Genomic DNA, 22,342 nt, shown 5'->3' with positions numbered 1-22,342 from the left:
GAACAAACTGAAACATTCTAACCAAGAATTCTGATCATTAGAAATTGATTTCTTAGCATTAGTTGAACCTGTATCTCAGGATGAGGAAGATAAGACTGCTTCCAGAGCTTCCCACCGCCTGTATTTCTATTTTGTATATCATAATCTGAGTGTAGAATACTTTTAATCATATATTGAATAACAATATGTTTTCTGACAGATATAATTTGTTCTTTTATGTAAGTGTTTTGAGGACGCTTTCAATATTCTGACCTATGATTTCATTCTATTCAGGGACAGATGCTCTTCCTACAGACTGAATCTCTGACCTTTACAGTGGAATTGAACAGTGTCATAGGATTCACTTAACAAAAGTGTTGCTGCAACACAAGCTTTAATGGAACCTTTCACTGAACGAGGGACACCTGTTTTAATGCTGTCTTGATTCTATTTGCTGATAGAAATGGAAGTAACAAAGATACAATAACTATGTCTGTACACAAATGAAACCAAGCCATTTCTCTTCAATGGAGACAGTCATAAAATGAAGGCAAAATTGAAACATTTCACCTTTTACTTTTCGGTAAAATTGTCCCCATACTTATGAAGACAACATTTCAATATTCTGCCAAAACTTACAATGGAGTCCAGTCTCATCCCCTAATTAACCCCTCTTAAAGTCTTCCAGCATTCTTGAAGTCTCTGGAGCCGTGCTACTGCTTCCAAGTAGCTAATGTGCTGTTATTTTACAACACTCTGCCAGAGTTGCTTTTGCTCAAACAAGAATCCTACTGGCTTTACCATTTGGCTGCCTGTAGTATGTAAAAAGAAAAAAAAAAACCATAAACCAGATGGCGGAAATACAGAGTAATCTGTTTGGGAAGCCCAGGTTATAAATATGTGCATGTTGGGAAAGGGCAAAAAGTTGAGGTAAAGCAGCTGATGCAGCTTGCAGGCTAAGCTCCAATCATGACCATTTTTAGACTAGTGCACTAAGAGATGTCTATATATTTATTTTCTATTATATTTTCCCTCTCCTGCTCAGGAAAAATCCACTGGGGTTAACTGTGGATACTTTCCCACACTGGAAACCAAACTGAATCCTGACTTGGAAGGTTTAGCCAATGTTTTATCTGCATAAAGACATGTTCTTCTGCTGGGATGGGAAGGGGGGCAGTGAGGTGTTGGGACTGGGGCACATCATACGGTTACTCAACCGGCTCCTTCCTTGACCATTCCCCAATATATATAAGGATCTCTCCTTATCCCAACATCTACATCCAAGTGAACTAAGGTTAAAGTGAAAATAAAAGTTAAGCTTGAAAGAACAGATGCTCTAAATCAGAGCTTGTGTGTGTGTTGGGGGCTGGGGAATAGGTAGGAGGGAGATGCAGTTAAGTAAGGAAGAATGAACCTTTACCTTTGTGCACACTTCTCTCTGTGTGTGTGTGTGTGTGTGTGTGTGTGTGTGTGTGTGTGTACAGGAGACCATTGCATTCATATGAATAGCAAGATCTTTCATGCTCCAGCTGTTGAATCACATCATTCTCTGCTTCTATGGTCTTCAAGAGTCGCAACCTGGCCACCATTGATTAGCTCAGGCTATAAAAAGATTCTCTTCAGTGATTATACTGTTGTGCCTATGTGGTGTGCTTTTTAGGTACAGTAGACAGACAGTTAAATGGATGTGGCCTGCTCCTTGAGATTCGTGCACTAGAACTAGCACCAACATTGCAGTCAGACATTCTAAAAATCTACAAGCAACTGCACACCTTAGAACCCTGCCCTTACCACTCTAACGAAGAAGCTTGAACACACTGTGCCGTAACTGTAGCACTCTCAGGCATATAGCCCACTGGGGGAAATGTTGATGACTCCGATCATTTCAGTTCTTCTCCAAAGGTTCCTGGGATCTCTCCCAAGTACTCTCAAAGACCTCTTCAGAACTCCCTTAGCTGCTTCCTGGGGCTTTCCTCTCCTCTCTTCTCATTACTTCTGACCTCCACCACTGCCTGATGCTAGTGGCTGCAGCTACATTCCCGTTTTTCTCTCATGACCTCAGCCATGCTGGTATAATCTCACCGGGTCTGTTCCCACAGCTGCTGCGTGAAGGTGAGGAGAGAATTCTCTTCCCACTGGCTTTATTCTTTATTGTTAAAGCACAAATGAGAGAGCCGTGTGCTTTCAGACTCTTCCAGCACTCCTTTAATTGTTTCTATCTTTCAGCTTTTTGCGCTTTCCTCCTCTTCTTGGGGTTAATCACAAATGCTGAAGAGGTGCATTGGGACAGAATTCAAGGGTCAAGGCCAGGGTTACAGCTGTGGCCAATATCAGACCTCTTATTTGAGCCTCCCACTAGGGTCCAATGGCCTCCACCTTCCCACCAGACAGGGTGTCCAGGGAGTGCTTACACGGTTTGCAGGACTCTTCCCTGGGAGTAGCCGTAAGCTCAAAGAGCCTTTTCAAAAAGTTCTTTGTCCTCTGACATGCTCAGTTTTCAATGATTTTATAGTTTAAGCTGATGTTCTTGCATTCTTTCAATGTAAATACTCCTTACAGATGTTCCATGTTATTGTTGAGGGTTCACTGTGATTGAGAGACAGCCCTGCATAAAGTTACAGTACAAATTATTTATGTTGGTAAATAATAAATGTTTATTCACATTAACTTTAAAAAATGGGGTATTGTCGTAACTTTAAAGTGTTTACAAAGACCAACTGTCTAAAATATCAAAAAAAAAGAATAAAGTCAAAGAGCAGCCTTTTAAGTTCTTAGGAGACTCTCCATAATCCTCTTAAAAACTTAAACAGGTACTCAAGACCCACAGCCATTTGGTGCTGGGTTCTTCTGCCTCTTGAATTATCTCAGCAAGATGAGCTCTTGCTCACCTTGGCTGAACTGTGTTCACCCAAAATTAATATGTTGAAGCTTTAACCCTTAATGTAACTGTATTTGCAGGTAGGACCTTTAAGAGGTAGTTAAGGTTAAATGCAGCCATGAGGGTGGGATCCCGAGCCAATAGAATTAGTCTCTTATAAGAAACACCGGAGGAGACTTCCTCTTCCCCCCCCCCCTCCCCTCCCCTCTTCCCATCTCCGTCTCCTTCTCTCTCTGCTCTGAGAGCCACAGAGGAAAGGCCATGTGAGGTCTCAGCAAGAAGGCCACAGTCTACAAGCCAGAAAGGCAGCCCTTACCAGAGACCAACCCTGCCAGACCTTGATCATGGACTCCTAGCCTCCAGAACTGTGAGAAAATTAATTTCTGTTGTTTAAGTCTATGGTATTTCATTTTGGTAGCTCGAGGAGATGAATACAAGCCCATCAGTATGTATCTAGTGTCTGCTTCAAACAGGCTAATCAAATCTACATTTCTTCCTTTGAAGGAAGAGAAGCACAAAATCACATTCCAAGCTATCTTCATAAAAAGCAGCTGAAGAAAGGTAGCATGGGTGAGGTGAGGTATAAAAGACATTTAATGGGCCGGGCGCGGTGGTTCATGCCTGTAATTGCAGCACTGTGGGAGGCCGAGGCGGGTGGATCACGAGGTCAGGAGATTGAGACCTTCCTGGCTAACACGGTGAAATCCCGTCTGTACTGAAAATACAGAAGATTAGCCGGGCCCGGTGGCGGGCGCCTGTAGTCCCAGCTACTCGGGAGGCTGAGGCAGGAGAATGGCGTGAACCCTGGAGGCGGAGCTTGCCGTGAGCCGAGAAGGCGCCACTGCACTCCAGCCTGGGGACAGAGCGAGACTCCGTCTCAAAAAAAAAAAAAAAAAAAAAAAAAAAAATACATTTAATGTAAAGCCCTAATCAGAGGCAACGTGTAAAAGCAGAGAAAGCCAGATATCTTGGAGTAGGGAGAAAAAAAGGTAATTTATCAAGCCCCATAAATGTTCATTTTAGAGCCAAATGCAAGTCTTTTTTGTCTGAGAACTATTTCTTGTTTACAGAATGAAGTCTGCCCTATCTTGCAGTTCATTTATAGCTACAGATTTGGGAACTGTAGGAGAATTTTCAAGGCAGGCTTTTTCTACTTTTCTTGCAAGTCTTTCCACCCTAGTTTGAAAGAACACAGAAGTCTTTCAGGCCTTTACCCATGTAAGAACAGAAGAATCTCTTTGGTAAAGAATTGGGTAATTGTCTCTGTTATATCTCCGGTGTTTCTTATAAGAGACTAATTCTATTGGCTCAGGATCCCACCCTCATGGCTGCATTTAACCTTAATTACCTCTTAAAGGTCCTACCTCCAAATACAGTTACATTAAGGTCCTTTGCCATCATGTTTCATGCCTGGATTCTTCGGTCTTTGTAGGACAGTCCTTTCCCTGTGTGGAAAGGCATATATACTATTTTATTTGTGTAACTTTATCTTTCCATATGTAGATAAATTACAAATCTGTGTTTTCATCTCTATTCTTCTAAGTTTAAGCGTCATAAGTCCAAGAGTTTCCTAGATATTTCTAATAGACTATCACATGTTAGCCATCTCACACATCCCATGTCCAAAATGGAAATCATATGTTTTCCCCCTAATTGTTCCATCTCATGTATTCTAAGACTATTTGATGACTCATCTATCCCTCAATCTCGCAGGCTAGATAGAATTCTCCAGGACACCTTCAACATGTCTCACTTCTTGGCTGTGTTCAGCCCTATGCCCTACTCTACTCAGTCACCAAATACTTCACATATGTACCTCAAAACTTTGCAATCCGTGCTCTCTCACCATCACTGCCGCTGCCTTAGCCCAAGTTTTCTTAATTTATTGCCTGGATTCCCCACAACCTTCTAGTTTATCTTCCAGACTCAATGCCACTGTGACTAGTGCTTCCCTACTTAGACTTATATTTCACTTGAGTTCCCATTGGCTTTTATCACAAGCTTTCTCCTGAAATTATTATCACAGTCACCTGTTATCCTTTAAATATGAAATCTAATTAATTCTTCTCAGACCTCATTATCATGGTTCCCTTCAGCATTTGATGATGTTGTCTTTTCTTTTCATCAAAGTGTCTGCACCCAGATCTTGGACCTATTTTCCCCGGTTATTTTTCTACCTTATTATTTTTTCCCATCTCCTCTGTTGGTTCTTCCTCTGCTCACCCTTTAAACTTTGGAGCTCTGGAGAGCTCTGTGGTCTTCTCTTTCTGTTTCACATGCTTCCCCAGGTGATCTTTTCTTCCACAGTTTCTGCTGCCCCTGGTAGTCCTCTTGATCTGGGTCTTTCCCTGAGTTGCACACGGTATTTTAAACTTCTAAATGAAAAGCTGCAGTTTGATGATGTCTCACAGAAACTCAAATCACAATGCTACAAACTAAACCCCATATCTGTTTCCCTCAATCTCCTTTACCTTAACTATTTCTTACCAAGAATTCTTGTTACCAACCCAGCTATACAAAGCAGACACTCACTCATTAAACTTTTTAATAGAGTCTATTGCCTAAAAAAGAAAAGTTCAAATTCTTTAGTATGAGTGTATCTGGCACCTTTGAGGCCCAGTATCTCATTCCCTCAGCTGAACTCTGATTTCAACAGGAGTTATTAGCTGGAATAGGCTACATCCCTTACCAGAATGCACCACTTGTCTTTCTAACCCAGTCTCCTCTGAAGCCACATGCTTGGCCAAGGCACAAGCACAGCCCAAAAAACCCAATACTGTGGGGAAAGGAAGCTTATACTACCCGGGGAAATCCTCAACCGATGGGAGATGCAGTCCAGTAGACGACTGACCTAGCATGGTGCTTCTTTATATATTGATATGGCAGAATTTGTCTATTTTACTGTTGTTGGACATTTGAGTTGATGAGTCCATTGAATTTTGTATCTTTACCTAATAGATGTGCTTCATTATTATTTCTAATAGTTTTCCTATACATTCTTTTGGGATTTCATATAAAGAACCCTATTGCCTACAAATAATGATAGTTTTCTTTCTTTGCAATCATTATAATTTTGTCTTTTTCTTGTCTTACTGTCCTGTGTAAGATGGTAACTAAAAAGGTGATGATAGTACGTATTCTTGGTGTGTTTCTGATTTTTTAAAAATTGCTTTTAATTTTTTGCTGCTAAAATGATGTTTTCTATGCTTTTTCTTTTATAACTATCTTTCATTAGGATAGATAAATTCTTACCTATTTCTAATTTTTCGAGAGTTTTTTAAATCATAAATTAATGTTGTATATTATAAAACACTATTCCTGCTTCATATTGAGTTGATTATATGGTTTTTCTCCTTTAATCTGTGAATGTACTAATTACACTATTGATCTTTGAAATTTTAAACCCACCTATTTTTTTTTTTAAGCACAACTGAGCTAAGCCAACTTGATAGTTTTTACACATTCCTAGATTGGGTTTGAAAATATATTTATTTAGAATTTTTGCATCTGTGGTAATGAGTGAAATTGGCCTATAATTTTGATATTTGAGGCTTGTTACAGTAACCTCATATAAGTTGTTGGGGAGCATTTCTTTGTTTTCTGAAGGACTTTATGCAAATATTCACTAATATCTGTTCCTAAAAATCCCTCTCCATCCACTGTTTTATTCATGGGATGATTTTTAGCTATTGAACCAGTTCCTTTAGGGATTATAGGATAATTAAGTTATTTTTTCTTGCTTTACTAACAGCTTTAATAATTGGTATTTTTCTTCCAATGTATTTAACTACAGGTAAAATTTTACTGATGTATAGTTGTTTCTACTATTTCCTTTACTATCTTTTGAAATCTCTATTATATCTTTTTTAGTCAGTCTTTCTTGAGGTTTGTCTTTTTAAAAAACTTTTATTTAACTCTTCTATTATACATTTGTTTTCTAATTTATTCATTTCTGCCTTCACAGTTTGTCACTTTTGTATTTCCTTTGGATCAATTCTGTTTGGTTTTCACTTTTTGAGTATTTAGCTCCCATATCCCCAAGCCTTTCTTATTTTCCAATGCATTGATTTAAGGTTATACATCTTCCTCTAAGTATTGTTTTAGTTTCATTCTATTGGTTTTTATGAGTAGCACTTTCTTATTATTTGATCATGAGTACTTTTGATTCCCTCTATAATTTGGCTTTTACTTATAAATTATGTAAAAGGGTTTTTTCTTAGTTTGCAAGTATATAGTTATTCCAAAGAGATATTTTCATTGGTAATAACTAAACTACACTATTTGCAGATACAGAATGTGTTTTTTCTGATACCTGTCCTTGAAAGATTATTTAGACATGCTTTGAAGACAATAAAGTGGTTAATTTTTATAAATGTCACAGTATGCTTGGAATTTGTATTATTCTCCAGTAGGGGTAGTTGAGAGAAGGTGAGAGAAGGGGAATATTTTTATTTGTGTCTATTAGATTAAACTTATTAATTATACTTTTAAAACATTTTGTGAGCTTATTTTTTGTCTACTTGATATATCTTATTTTACCAAGTAATTTAGTTATGATTTCTCTTTGTGTTGTTGATTTTTCTTTTATGTATTTTGAAGTTGTGTTAAGGGCAAACAAGTTGAGAATTGTTAGCTTCATGCTCACTTGGATATTATCAAGATGTAGTAATACATTTTAGAATCAATATGGCTTAAAATGTTCATATTATCCAAAGCAATCTTATAAATTCAATGCAAGCTCTATCAAAATACCAATAAGTTTCTTCACAGAAATAGAAAAAATAATCCTAAAATATATATGGAACTACAAAAGAACCATAATAGCCAAAGCCATCCTGAGCAACAAGAACAAAACTGGAGGAATCACATTACCTGACTTCAAATTATATTACAGAGCAATAGTAACCAAAACAACATGATACTAGCATAAAAACAGACACATAGACCAATGAAAGAGTGGGGAAATAAATCCATACATCTACAGTGAACTCATTTTCAAGAAAGGTGCTGAAAACATACATTGGGGAAAGGACCATCTCTTTGATAAATGATGCTGGGAAAACTGGATATCCATAGGCAGAAGGAAAAAACCAGACATCTATTTCTCACTATATACAAAAATCAAATCAAAATGGATTAAAGACTTAAATCTAAGACCCCAAACCATGAAACTACTACAAGAAAACACTGGGGAAACTCTCCAGGACATTGTTCTGGGCAGATTTCTTCTTGCCCAGTTAAAATAGCTTGCATCCAAAAGTCAGGTAATAACAAATGCTGCCAGGGATGTGGAGTAAAGGGAACCCTTGTACACTGTTGGTGGGAGTGTAAATTAGTATAACCACTATGGAGAACAGTATGGAAGTTCCTCAAAAAACTAAAAATAGAACTATCATATGATCCAGCAATCTCACTGCTAGATATGTATCCAAAAGAAAGGAAATCAGTATATCAAAGAAATATCTATACTACTATGTTTATTGCAGCACTGTTCACAGTAGCCAAGATTGCAACTGCAGTGTCCAACCACTGATGAGTGGATAAAGAAAATATGGCACATATGCACAATGGAATACTAATCAGCCGTAAAAAGAATGAGATCCTGTCTTCCAACAACATGGATGAAACTGGAGGACATTATGTTAAGTGAAATAAGTCAGGCACAGAAAGATAAACTTTGCATGTTCTCACTCATTTGTGGGAGCTAAAAATAAAAACAATTGAACTCATGGAGATAGAGAATAGAATGATTGTCCCCAGAGGCTGGGAAGGGTAGTGGGATAGGGGTAGGGGTGGAGTGGGCAAATGGGTACAAAAATTTAGTTAGAATGAATGAGAGCTATTATTTCATAGCACAATAGAGTGACTATAGCTTACAATAATTTATTGTACATTTAAAAATAAAACTTTACAGTTGGAAAGTTTGTAACCCAAAAAAGTGATAAATGCTTAAAGTGATGAATAGCCCGTCAAAAAAATATATATATCTACCCTTTACCCTTTGTCTCAGTGGTTTCACCGGTAGAGTTTACCCAAAGGAAATTAGCCATGCAAATATGTGTGTTCAAGAATATTTACTGCAGCATAGTTTATCATATATTTAAAAGTCGAGATCCACCTAAATGTGCTGCAGTAGGAAATTGGTTTAAATGGTTCACCAAACAGTGGAATACTGGGCCACTATTATGAATGATGTTGGCTCATGGGCTTCCTGATGTAATTCAATGAGAAGAAGACAACATCACTTATGTGGTATTCCTGCCAAAAATGCATAAACATCAGACATACCCAAATTTAAGAATAGTCCACAGAATAACTGCCTATATTCTTTTAAAATGTCAGTATAACAAAAGGCAAAGTAAGTCTAAGAAACTGTACCCATATTAAAGGAAATCAAAAAGACTTGACAATGAAATGCAATACATGATCCTGGATTAGATCTTGGGCCAAGGAAAAAAATTGTTATAAAGGACATTATGAGGCAATTGGCAAAACTTTAATATGGACCGTAAATTATATCATAATGTTACATCAGTATAAGTTTTCTGATTTTAATCATTGCACTGCATTATGTGAAAGAATGTTTTTGTTGTTAGGAAATTCACATTGATGGGTTTAAGGGTAAGGGGGCATCTTGTGTGTAACTTACTGTCAAGTGGCTCAGAAAAAATACTAATGTGTATTTATGAAGAAATAATGATAAAGCAGATGTGGTCAAATGATATCAATGTGTGAATCTGAGTGAAGAGTATCCTCAAATTCTTTTTAGTATTCTTGCCCTTCTTCTGTGAGTTTAGAAGTATTTCACAAAAAAGGCTAAAAAAAGAATAAAGATGTGGTAACTCTTTTTTAAAACTCTCTAGTGATGCTTTTCCTTTAAACACTAATTTGTCTGACATTGTAACTATATTAGATTCATTTTTCTTACCAGCTCTCTAGCATAATTTTACCCACATTTTACTTTCATCCTTTTTGTGTCCTTATATACTCAATGTGTCTCAGTTTCATATGTGTGTGCATATCATATATATCTATATGAAATTAGCATATTTTACATGCTGTTGTGTAGCCTTTTATTTTTAAAATATCATGAATATTTCCATTTATTAATATTTTTCCAAAAATTAATAGCTATATAGTATTCCATTCTATGTATGTACCCTGCTTTCAGATAAGTTTGTTTTCCTTAAGTTTTTACTATTATGAATAACTTGATAAACTTTTTTATTCATACATATTTACAAATTCCTCCAATTGCTTCCTTATATAAATTTCTAGAATAAAACTTTCCCATTTAAATATTTAAAAAAATATTTGGAGCACACAGTCATTTGAGAATATTCCCTATAGAAAAAAAGAAAAACTAATACTTTCATCAGAAGTGTAAGAAGGTAGCCTGAGCAACATAGTGAGACCTTGTCTCTACTTAAAACCAAAAAACACATTAGCTGGGCATGGTACTAGGGATCTGAGGTGAGAAGATTGCTTGAGCCCAGGAGGTCAAGGCTGAAGTGAGCCATAATTCCACCACTGCATTCCAGCCTGGGTGACGTAGCGAGACCCTATCTAAAAAACCAAAAAAGTATAGGAAGGTGATTTTTTTCCCCACATCCTACTCAATATTAGCAGTATATAGTCTTTTTATCCTTGCTATTGGGACAGGCAAAATTAAACAAATAAACAAAATAGTGTATCTTGGCATTTTATGTATGGGAAATTTTCTGTCTTGTCTTAATTATATCTTTTTTTAAAAATTTTATTATTAGTATGCTTTAAGTTTTAGGGTACATGTGCACAACGTGCAGGTTTGTTACATATGTATACATGTGCCATCTTGTACTCATTTTAAAAAAATGTTATTTTTGATGTGCAAGAAATCCATGAGACACTATGTTCTATGATTTTAAAATATTTTTTAAAATTATTTACCCTTTAAGGAATAATAAATAACTTGTTATTTACCTTTTAATTTTGTTGACACTGTTTTTATGTACGGGTGTTTGTTTTTATATTTCTCAATAATATAATCTCTTCATTTGTGGTTTATCTCTTTGTTATGCCTAGAATGATCTTCCCCTCTCCAAGATTACATATATGTTCACTTGATTTTTTTAGAACTTCTATGATTTTGCTTATGACACAAGGCATTCCTCTCTTTGGAATTTATTTATTGAGTTATTTATTTTATTTATTTTTTGAGATGAATCTCACTCACTCTATTGCCCAGGCTGGAGTACAGCAGCGTAATCTAGGCTCACTGTAACCTCTACCTCCCCAGTTCAAGTGATTCTCCTGCCTCAGCCTCCTGAGTATCTGGGACCACCGGTGTGCACCATCACATCTGGCTAATTTCTGTATTTTTAGTAGAGTTGGGATTTCACCATGTTGGTCAGGCTGGTCTCGAACTCCTGACCTTAATTGATAGGACTGTCTCAGTCTCCTAAAGTGCTGGGATTACAGATGCGAGCCACTGCGCCCTGCCTCTCTTTGGAATTTAAATTGGCAAATTCTGTGAATACAGTTTCTTACGAGATAAGTAACCAAATGTTGAATCATCTTAAAAAAAATTTCTCTCTCACTGGTTTGTACTTCTGCTTCTATTGTGTTTTGAAGATGTAAATATTCTTCACCTGTTTCTAGACTTTTCAGCCTGTTTCACTGATTGCCTATGTGTTCTGTGGTTAGTGCCACACTCTTAAATGCCATTGCTTTATAATATGCTTGATTATCTTACAGTTCAAGTGCACATCATTTAAAAATTTTACATTTGGTGGATATTTTTGCTCAGTTGTTAATTCAGAGAAATTTTAAAATAACTTTGTGAAGTTCCTCTCCCAAAATAGCTTTTTGGGAATTGGATTGGACTTATATCAATTTTATAAATTAACTCAGGAATTAAGTCTCTCCAATATGGCATGCCTTTAATTCTAGTTAAGGAAGAAGCATAAATGGGACCTAGTTGATGCCGTATGTATGGGGACTAGGTAAATAGCACAAATGTTTCTGTTGTTTAGTCTTGAATCTCAGGGAAATAAGGCATGGGAAGTGCCTTACAGTGACTTTGCTGCCTTTTTTCCCATGTAAAACAGTTCACAGCTTGTCTCATTACAGCATTTGTAAAAACACAGTCTGAAAGCAGTGGTGCACAAATGAATTATTTAAAAGTTTTGCAGCAAATCGTCCTGATCTGGCTTGCTGCTTCTTAATGCACTTTAAGTGAGCCCAGGGAGGCGAATCAGAGTGGGCACGGGGTGGAATGTAAACCGAGTTTTATTAGCTGCAAAAAGCCACTCGATAACATTTATTAAGTATCAGAGACAGTGTGTTTAAATAAGTTTGATTCCCTGAATAACCATCGACGTTGCAACCATCTTTTCTAGATAGGGACACTCCCTTGTCAAAAACATTTATTTTCTTGTCACTTCTACTAATATAATGGGCTCCTGGGGTTTTGTGACAGTTTCTTAGCAAATCATGATTTTCAACAAATTACTATGTGTCTCCAACTGAATACAGCTTTAATAACTGGGGGAAGGAAAGGAAAGCCACACACATCATTGACAATATGTCATCTTATTATCAGTGCCACATTTAGGGGCTTTAGCTGCCCTAAGAAAATGAGGAGCCACACACCCTCCATGTCCTTCCCAGTCCTTCCTCCAATGAGCTGTGTCAGTAAACTTGATCTTCCCCCAGTCAGCGTGGCCTGGGGCTAATTCCTTTTCTCTTTAGGGGTGTATCAGCCTTTAAGACCAAATAATTTATACCACAGTTGCCAAATCTGTTCCTATCTTTTTCTTTTCTGGGATGCAAAGCGAACCGGACAGATGCTCAGAATGCGTCTGAGCCTAGCAGCACCTTTCTAATCTGACGTCAATAGGGTGAGTTGAGGATAGGTGTTTCTGGGATGCTGTGTTGTATATATCTGCATTATAAATCCTTTTTATCTTTGGCTAAGGTCATCAGTTTAACTCCAGACCAAAAAAAAAAAAAATAAGTATAACAAAGTACTCGGTGGACAGGCGCTGGCTGATAAATATTTAATGGAACTGAGAGCTCACCTTAGGTATTTGTAAAATATTGCCTGTTTTTGTGTTTGTTCTACTCCTCTACAACCATAGGCTGCAAATGGTCATGTGTAAGTGTATGTTTGTGAGTTTATATGTGTGTGCTTGAACCAGGAAGGGAGGAAGGGAGGGAAGAAGGGAAGGATACCCGTTCATCCATTCATGTCTTTTGTTGTAAACAGTCCTTCTGCTAGGGAAATGTGCTTATTGCTTTTTCATCACTGCACACAAATTTGTGGGATTGCATTTCCAGAGATATTAGGGAAGATTCCATTATGGAGCTTTCATGTCCTTGGCTTTTACTGTCCATGTACTCCTTTGCAGCAGGGAACAAATATTTTCCCCAGTATGGTGACTGCCAAGATTGGTGCTGTCGTTGAGAAGGAGGTTGTAATTCCTCAGGGCTTCTAACTGGCTGGGGCATTCACGTCCTTGTTTGGGACATGAACTTGTTTTAGGATATTGATTTCAACTAGAGGTTATGAGACATTGAGGTTCATTCATTCATTCACTCATTCACTTAATCATCTAACAAATACTTATGGTATAGCTACTTTGTGGTGGGAATTCTGTTGGGTTCAGAGCTATATTCTCTGTTCAAATTGTTCATTTACTGAGGCGTTCAGAGTAAAAAAGAAGAAATTTGAAATACAGATGATACTTCATGTGACATAGGTGGTTACAGGAGTCTATCAGTGGAACATTGGCTCATTGACCCAGTATTCTCAGAGGTGTGGTAATGGAGAGGATCTGGCAAAGCCTTTTGGAAGATGTGGGATCCATGCTAAGACCTGAACATTGAGTAACAAACAGTTAAACAGGAATAACTGCATATGCAAAGGGTCAGAGGCAGGGGAGAATGTTTGGAATATTTCGAGGGACTTAAAGTAGTAAAATGTGACTGGAACTCAGAGGCATAAAATGTGAGGCTGAAGATAGAAGCATTTGACTTCAGCCTGCTAGGATTTTGCCTTAGCTCTAGAAGCCAATGTGTTGCATTAGAGATTTTGAGTGGGGAAATTACATGATCTGATTTGGAATGTAGAAAAGTTATTATTTTTTTTGCAAGCATGAATTCAAAGAGAGAAAGATGACTATTAAACACAAAAATAATTTAGAGAAGATAAGACCAGAGTTTGAAAGGGCAACTAAGTGGCTAATTGGGCTGAGAGTTGATGGTCTGATCATGAACATCTCATTGGGAAGAGACAGGGGTGTGTGTGTGTGTGTGTGTATGTTGTAATGTTTTAAACAAGACTGATTTTTTTTTATTTAATAGAAAAGAGAGAAAAGAGTCAAAAATGAGACCAGAGTTTCTGATCTAAGTAACAAGATGGTTGCCACTTCTTGCAAAGGAGGTGACAGAAGAAGCTTCCTTCAGAGGAAGGCCTGGGGAGTCACAGTCCCGGGGCCACAACCGGGTGGAAATACCTTGTAGATAGTGGATAGCCAGGTCTGGAGTTCAGGAGAGACTTTCTAGTTTTCCCTCTTGTGGATTTTAACCACTCTAGAGTGGAAAAGGTAACTAATAATATCAATTTCGTCTACCTTCAAGAGACCACTTAGGGCATCTTCATAAAAAGATGGGGTCCAAAAATCAAATGAAAACAGCATTAGACAAATATTTTTATGCTAGTCTATATCGTATCAAATATTGAGATATTGGGAAATGTCTAGGCTTATAAATACTTTTTAAAAGTTTATATATATATATTTTTATTACACTTTAAGTTCTAGGGTACATGTGCACAACGTGCAGGTTTGTTACATATGTATACATGTGTCATGTTGGTGTGCTGCACCCATTAACTGGTCATTTACATTAGGTATATCTCCTAATGCTATCCCTCCCCCTGCCCCCACCCCACAACAGGCCCTGGTGTGTGATGTTCCCCTTCCTATGTCCATGTGTTCTCATTGTTCAATTCCCACCTATGAGTGAGAATATGCGGTGTTTGGTTTTTTGTCCTTCCAATAGTTTGCTGAGAATGATAGTTTCCAGCTTCATCCATGTCCCTACAAAGGACATGAACTCATCATTTTTTATGGCTGCATAGTATTCCATGGTGTATATGTGCCACATTTTCTTAATCCAGTCTATCATTGTTGGACATTTGGGTTGGTTCCAAGTGTTTGTTATTGTGAATAGTGCCGCAATAAACATACATGTGCATGTGTCTTTATATCAGCATGATTTATAATCATTTGGGCATATACCCAGTAATGAGATGGCTGGGTCAAATGGTATTTCTAGTTCTAGATCCCTGAGGAATCGCCGCACTGTCTTCCACAATGGTTGAACTAGTTTACAGTCCCACCAACAGTGTAAAAGTGTTCCTATTTTTCCACATCCTCTTCAGCACCTGTTGTTTCCTGACTTTTTAATGATTGCCATTCTAACTGGTGTGAGATGGTATCTCATTGGGGTTTTGATTTGCATTTGACCCCGGAGTAGCCTAACTGGAAGGCACCCCCCAGTAGGGGCAGACTGACAGCTTACGCTGCCGGGTACCCCTCTGAGACAAAACTTCCAGAGGAACGATCAGGCAGCAACATTTGCTGTTCAGCAATATTCACTGTTCTGCAGCCTCTGCTGCTGATACCCAGGCAAACAGGGTCTGGAGTGGACCTCCAGCAAACTTCAACAGACCTGCAGCTGAGGGTCCTGACTGTTAGGAGGAAAACTAACAAACAGAAAGGACATCCACACCAAAACCCCATCTGTACGCCACCATCATTTTTTAAAGTTTTTTCTCGTGTGTGGCATTTTAAACAGGAAATAAATGCTCAGTAGGTCTCAGTGAAGATAAATATTACATATTTTAAAAGATTCTTAATTCCTGGTAACATGGGACACTTTTGCATTAAGTATTTTCTTAAAAAGGGATTTGTTATCTTAGGACACTGAACACCATTAAAAAGGAAGTTATTGTTATACAGAATTTGAGGCCTCTGGCATCAATCAAAGCAAAAATGCTTGACTTTTTTTATGTAGTTGAACTTAATGGAGAAATTCAGAAACTAAATAAAGGAAAACTGATCTAAGTTGACATCCTTTTCCCACAAGTTTCTGTTAGAAGTGGGAGTGAGTTTTAGGACTCCTGGAAGAGTTAAAATAGCAGGTAATACCCGACAGTACATTATTATTGAGTAAAGAAATAAACTGAGGGGAAATCCTTCTCTATGTGTGTAGGTATTTCACAATTTCTCTTCCTCTTCATATTCACTTTTGCTCCTGGCTGGCACCGTCTTGGTCTGACTGCATCTGTAGCACAGCTCTCACTAACACCTTTTCATTTTATTCACAATGTTGGAGGGTGTAGTCTGGTTTTCTGAAGATTTTACTTATTAAGGTTTTGAGGTCTATTTTCCACCTCTGAGGCAACATGAGAGCAGTGGGTGTGGGTCAGAAGATGGGGTGAGTCCAGGAGCTGATAAGAAAATGCAAGGAGAAAGAGAAAGGATTCATTCAATGATGAAGTGGATAAGGCCAATGTCTGCTTAGAGAATTAGAGATCATGGTCCTTCCCCAAAGATACAGAAGGTGCATAGCAACCCAGCAACCTGCATTCAGCAGAAGAAAAAGACTTACAAGTAGATCAGGAGTGACCCATGGAAGAGCACTGCCTTCTTTGTGCAGGCTTCTGGGGAGTGAAAAATTCACAGATAAGATTATGTGTATTTCCCATGTGCAACCTGATGGTTTGAAGTTTTTATACATTGTGAAAAAACTAAATCTTGGTAATAAACATATACATGATACATCATTAAAGTAATAACTAACTTTAGAAGAAAAAACACACTAACGCATTATTGTGTAGTGTACAATAACTTACCCTAAACACATGCTGTAGTAGTCCGTTTTTAAATTGCTATAAAGAAATACCTGAGACTGAGTAATTTATAAAGAAAAGAGGTTTAACTGGTTCACAATTCCACAGGCTGTACAGGAAGCGTGATGCTCCCATCTGCTCAGCTTCTGGGGATGCCTCAGGAAACTATCAGTCATGGTAGAAGGCAAAGGGGAAGCAGGCAGGTCACATGGCTAGAGCAACAAGAGACAGAGGGAAGAGGCGCTATACACTTTTAAACAACCAGATCTTGTGAGAACTCTATCACTATGCAGTACTAAGGGGGGATGGTGCTAAACTATTCATGAGAAACCACCTCCATGATTCAATCACTTCCCACCATGCCCCACTTCCAACATTTGGGATTATAATTCAACCTGAGATTCGGGTGGGAACATGGATCCAAACCATATCACACACTTTCCCCACAATAGCAAATATTTTCCAAAAAATTAATTACTAATTCTTCAGTAGTATGGTTTCAACTAGGGTCTAAGTTTTCTCATAATCTTTAACATCACTTTCAGTGAGCAGTGTCTGCATGTGGCATGGGTGAAAGCCTGGAAGTCTTGACCTGTTTAGCATCTTTGACTCAGTGGGATTTCAAGGCATATTGAAAACTACTCTGGTTTTATGCTGAAAGTTAAATAAATAGCTTTGCTTGAATTATCAGACAAAAGCTTTTGGCAAAGAGTTGTTAAGTTCTTACATGATTGTCCTTCATGAAATTTATTTCAGTGACACCAAAGTCTCTACTTTAGAAAATTCTAGAGGTCTTCAAAGGATTTTACAATTTTTACCAGTTTTAATTATCATAACTGATTTATGCCTAATTTTTGTTTGTATATATAATATATAAAATTGTATAATGTTGGATTGTAATGTAATATTTTAAAAATATATTTAAAACAAGGATGAAATGTTCCCAAATACAAAATAACTCAACTGAGGCAACAATGGCATGAATAGTTTGCTTTTATAACAACCAAGTCAGGCCACAGCTGACTCACTTTTCCATCTGGTAATTCTTTTTAATTGTATTTATAAATAGGTAAAACATGCAAATGATAGGTAATTCCAAGAACCCAAAATAGTGAAAAGTGAGTTTCCTGGTTCTCCTCTCCAGGGGCAAGGAGAACTCTTACCAGTTTCTTATGTATTTCCACACACATTCTCAATGTATAACTATACACTTTTATGTAACATGCTCTGTATTTTATAAACATACTCAGTTTTTGTACCTTTTTTTCACTTATTCCTTTCTCAAAATCTGTTCATTTTAGTGCATGTAATTGACTCATGCCTTTTTGCACTTGAAGAGTTTTGTATCATTTGAATTTGCCATAATTTATATAACCTTAATTAATCTTTTATGAATCAAGGTTTATTCACAGATAATCCTTTATTAATGGAGATTTTGATTGTTTCTTTTACTTTTTGTTTTTGTAATTTTGTCAATGATAACGCAATACCAGTCACTCCTATACATACATTATTGTACCTATATGTGTGTGTGTCTTCAGGGTAAGTTCCCAGAAGTAAAATTACAGGGTCAAGCAAATAAACATTTTTGATTTTGATAGATAATGATAGATTGTCTTCTATAGATATTGTACCAATAGATACTTCTACCAAGTTTGTAGGAGAATGCCACTTTCACCAAATAGGTACAGCATGTAATCAGCTTGTTTGATCTTTGTCAAACTTGTAGGTGAAAAATAAATGCCATCTGAGGGTTTAAATTTTATGTTTCACTGTTTATGAAAGAGCTTTCCTTACATATTTTTGAAGATAATTGTTTCTCCTTTGTTGAGAACTATCTGTTCATGCTCCTTGCCTAGTTTTTCCATTGGCTTTTAAAAACTAAATCATAGGAGATCTTTATAAGAATTTATCATATTCCCTGTGACATGTATTTTAGATGCATTTTCCCAGTTTCATTTGATATTTGATCTTAATTGTGGTGTCTTTTTTTAGACAAGTAGATTTTGAAAGTATATTTTCTCAGGTTTCCTTTGATAGTTTCTGGGTTTTGTGACATAGTTATAAAGGCATTTTCCACTTTGAAAAAATTTTTAAAACTTCCATGTTTCTCTTTCATGTTTCTCTTCCATGTTTCTCTGTTCATTTTCATGATAAAATCTTTGATCCATTTGGCATTTATTTTGGAATATGGTATAAGTTAGAGATCCAATTTTACCATATGGCTTATCGGGGCATTAATATAAATTATTAAATAAATCCATCTTTTCTCTGCTAATCTACTAATGCCAACTTTTTTATATATACTTAATTTTAACATGTACCAGGTCTGTGTCTGCACTCTCTATTCCATTAATCTGTCCCTCTATTAGTTGGACATTTATTCTTTTACATATATGTGTGTATGTGTGTGCATTTGTAATATGATGTATCTGTTAGAGCTAGTTCTCTTAATTCCTTTTAATTTTGAAATTTCTTGGTTATTCATTCTTGTTTCTTTTTCCATATGGATAATAAACTCAGTGCATTTACTTTTAAACATCAGATATTTTTATTTTATCACAAGTGTAATTTTAGTTTTAGGAGAAATGGTGTCTTTATGATATTTAATCTTTCTCTTCCCAAAGATTCTATTTGTTCCTTTTGTTCAAGTCTTCCTTTTGCTCCATAGTATGATTTTAAATTTTTTCTTTTATAGATTATAGATTCTGTTTGTCTTGTTTATTCCTTAAATATTTTATGGCTTTTTTTTGTAATTTTCTTCCCTTTCTTGTAATTTGTTGTTTTTGCTGTATAGGAAGGTGGTAGATTTGGAATTTTTTTTTTACTCATCCACATTTCTGTATTATCTCATTGTTTGGAATACATCATTCTGTTAAGTCTTTGGGGTTTTCCATGTGCACAATCATAACATCTAAAAATAATGGTGCTTCTACCTTGTATTTCCCCATTTGAATAATGTTTACCTATTTTTTTCCTGCTTTATTACTATGGCTAGTGCCTCCAAAATGGTCATAAATAATGCTGGTGATATTTAACATCTTGGTGGTGTTCTGGATTTTACTGGTAATACATCTAATGTGACATGGCATTGACCTTCATTGAAATCCATGTACACCAATTTCCATTTTGTTACAAAATTTTAATCTTTCCTATTTTATATAAAATGTTTGTATATTTCTTTTTTATCTCAGTTTATTTTCTAAATCAAGACTTGATATAAAATTTTGCCTTAGCACCTACAGAGATTTGATGATATTTTCCCTTTTAATCTATTAATGTGGAACATTATTGTTGCATCACTGGAATAAACTCTACTTGGCCAGGAAGATGAATTCTCTGCATGAACTGTTAGAGTCTTTCTAATTATATATTACTTGGGATTTATGTTAATATTTCCAAGAGAGGTTGATCTGCACTGTTCTTTTTATGCATCTTAAGGCTTTAACGTGATATGTTTGCTTCATAAAAATAGTTTAGATGTATTAATTTTTACTATTCTCAAATGCTATCCTATAGTCCATTTTTTCCATGGAGGAAACTAAAAGGTATTTTCTCTGTTTTTAGGGCATGGAGTTTAATACATACGAATTAGATCCACCCCAAACAGGTTCCAACAATTTACATCATTAACCAATTGTTAGTAATTTCTTGCTTGCTCTTCCAGAAAAATTTTTTGTATATAAAGAAAAAAATATACATTTTCAGTGGTGGCATGCTATTTAAACTCTCTTGTGCCTAGATTTCTTGTTTAATAATATACCTTGGAAATCTTTTCATTTATATACCAAATTTTTTCCCTAATTTTTTTCCTGAAATTTTTTATGACATCTGCATGACATCCAGAGTATGTTTTATTGACTCTGCATTATTTACTTAAACTGCCCCTTATTAATGGGCTTTCATGTTTTTCTCCCATCTTTATCTGCTAGAAATAAGGCTATAATAAATAACAAAAACCACCTTTGCAAAAATTATAGCAGTAAGAAAATTATGACAGTGAAAGAGATATGTCCTATCCAACTGCATCTTGCCTTTAACCTCCAAACTGCCCTTGGTCATTCCTGGATGGGGCTAAGCTAACTTTGGGAGAAACTTAGTTCATAATTTAATTGCTAATAGCCCTTTCCAAAACTAAACTGCCTTTGTCAGATTAATGAAAGGCCAACACTAGGAGGATGAGAGGGGCCTGAATTCTGCTAAGATGTAGGTGTAGTTAAATGATCACCAGCCATTATTCCAGAGGTCACAAGATTTTCAGCTTCTCTAATTGTCAGAACCTAAGATTTGCCTTTTGAGATGTCTTTTCAGTCTCTTGTATTTCTGACAATTAGATGGCCCCACCTAGACCAGCAACTCTTCTGTGACCTCCACCCAGAAGTGGACTCAGTGCATCATTTTCCACATCCCTATGATTGTAACCCCAACCAATCAGCAGCACACTTTCCCTAGCCCCCTGCCCACCAAACTATCCTTGAAAAATCCTAGCTTCTGTGTTTTGGAGGAGGCCAATCTGAGTAATAACAAAACTTTGGTCTCCTGTTTAGCTGGCTTTACTTGTAGTAAAGTCTTTCTCTATTGCAATTCCCGTTTTGATAAATTGGCCCTATCTGGGCAGTGGGGAAAATGAACCCATTGGGTGATTACATCACTTTATACAAACATCTTGTGTGAAGGTATATTTAAGGATAAATTACTAAGAGTTAATGCTGGATCAAATGGCATGAACATTTGAAATTATGATGCATTCTCCTGTTACAAATGTAAAATCTAAAAAGTATTGCCAGAATTTATAACCCCTTGCCAGTAGCTTAAAAAAATACAAGTCTTTTGTTACGCTGAGCAAGGTGATTTGTGGTGAATCATATTGAAGAAACCTTCTACTGAACAGCATAAAAAGGATGGAAACACTTAGAAAAGAAGATCCTAGTAAGGGAAGAAAAGAAGAGCAGATATAGGAAGGAGACGAAACCTGAAGGGAAATAAGACAGAAGAGGCTGTGAGGACAAAAGAGACAGGGAGTGGTAGCTGCCATAGGAATTAAGATGCTGGGGAGAGAGGAAACTAGACAATCTGAGGGGAAGTTTGGTGTCGGATATGAAATATAAACCACCCCCTCCATCTATCCATTAAACTCTCTCTATATTTTTTAAAGTATATTTAAATACATGATTTGCATAATGGATTATTCTGTCTTTTGGGAGGTTTGTAAAACTTAGCAGTTGTTTTGAAGTGAGAGTCAGGCCAATCTAAAGATGTCCTATCGCGTTTGGAATGAAACTTTGTGTGTGCATGCACGTGCACATGCTGGGGAAAGTGTGTGTGTATATTTATGTAGATGTGCATACAAATTTATATTCAATGATTAGAATCTCATATTAAAATGATCTCTTAGAACAGATAGCTTTTGTTGCTTAGCAGAATCATCATCTCTTGGTGGTTTTGGTTATTTAAAATATGCCAAACACATAGTCCAGAACATGTAGGAGAATAACAAATAACTTAGTATGAGACGATATAAAGTTTGAATGTTTGGCAGCCAGAGATGGAAGGGGCAGTTAGAAGGAAGGGTTAGAAGTCAGATA

This window comes from Gorilla gorilla, chromosome 12, assembly GCF_029281585.2.
Source record: "Gorilla gorilla gorilla isolate KB3781 chromosome 12, NHGRI_mGorGor1-v2.1_pri, whole genome shotgun sequence".
In the NCBI taxonomy this organism is placed as follows: domain Eukaryota; kingdom Metazoa; phylum Chordata; class Mammalia; order Primates; family Hominidae; genus Gorilla; species Gorilla gorilla.
This window is presented reverse-complemented; position numbering follows the sequence as displayed.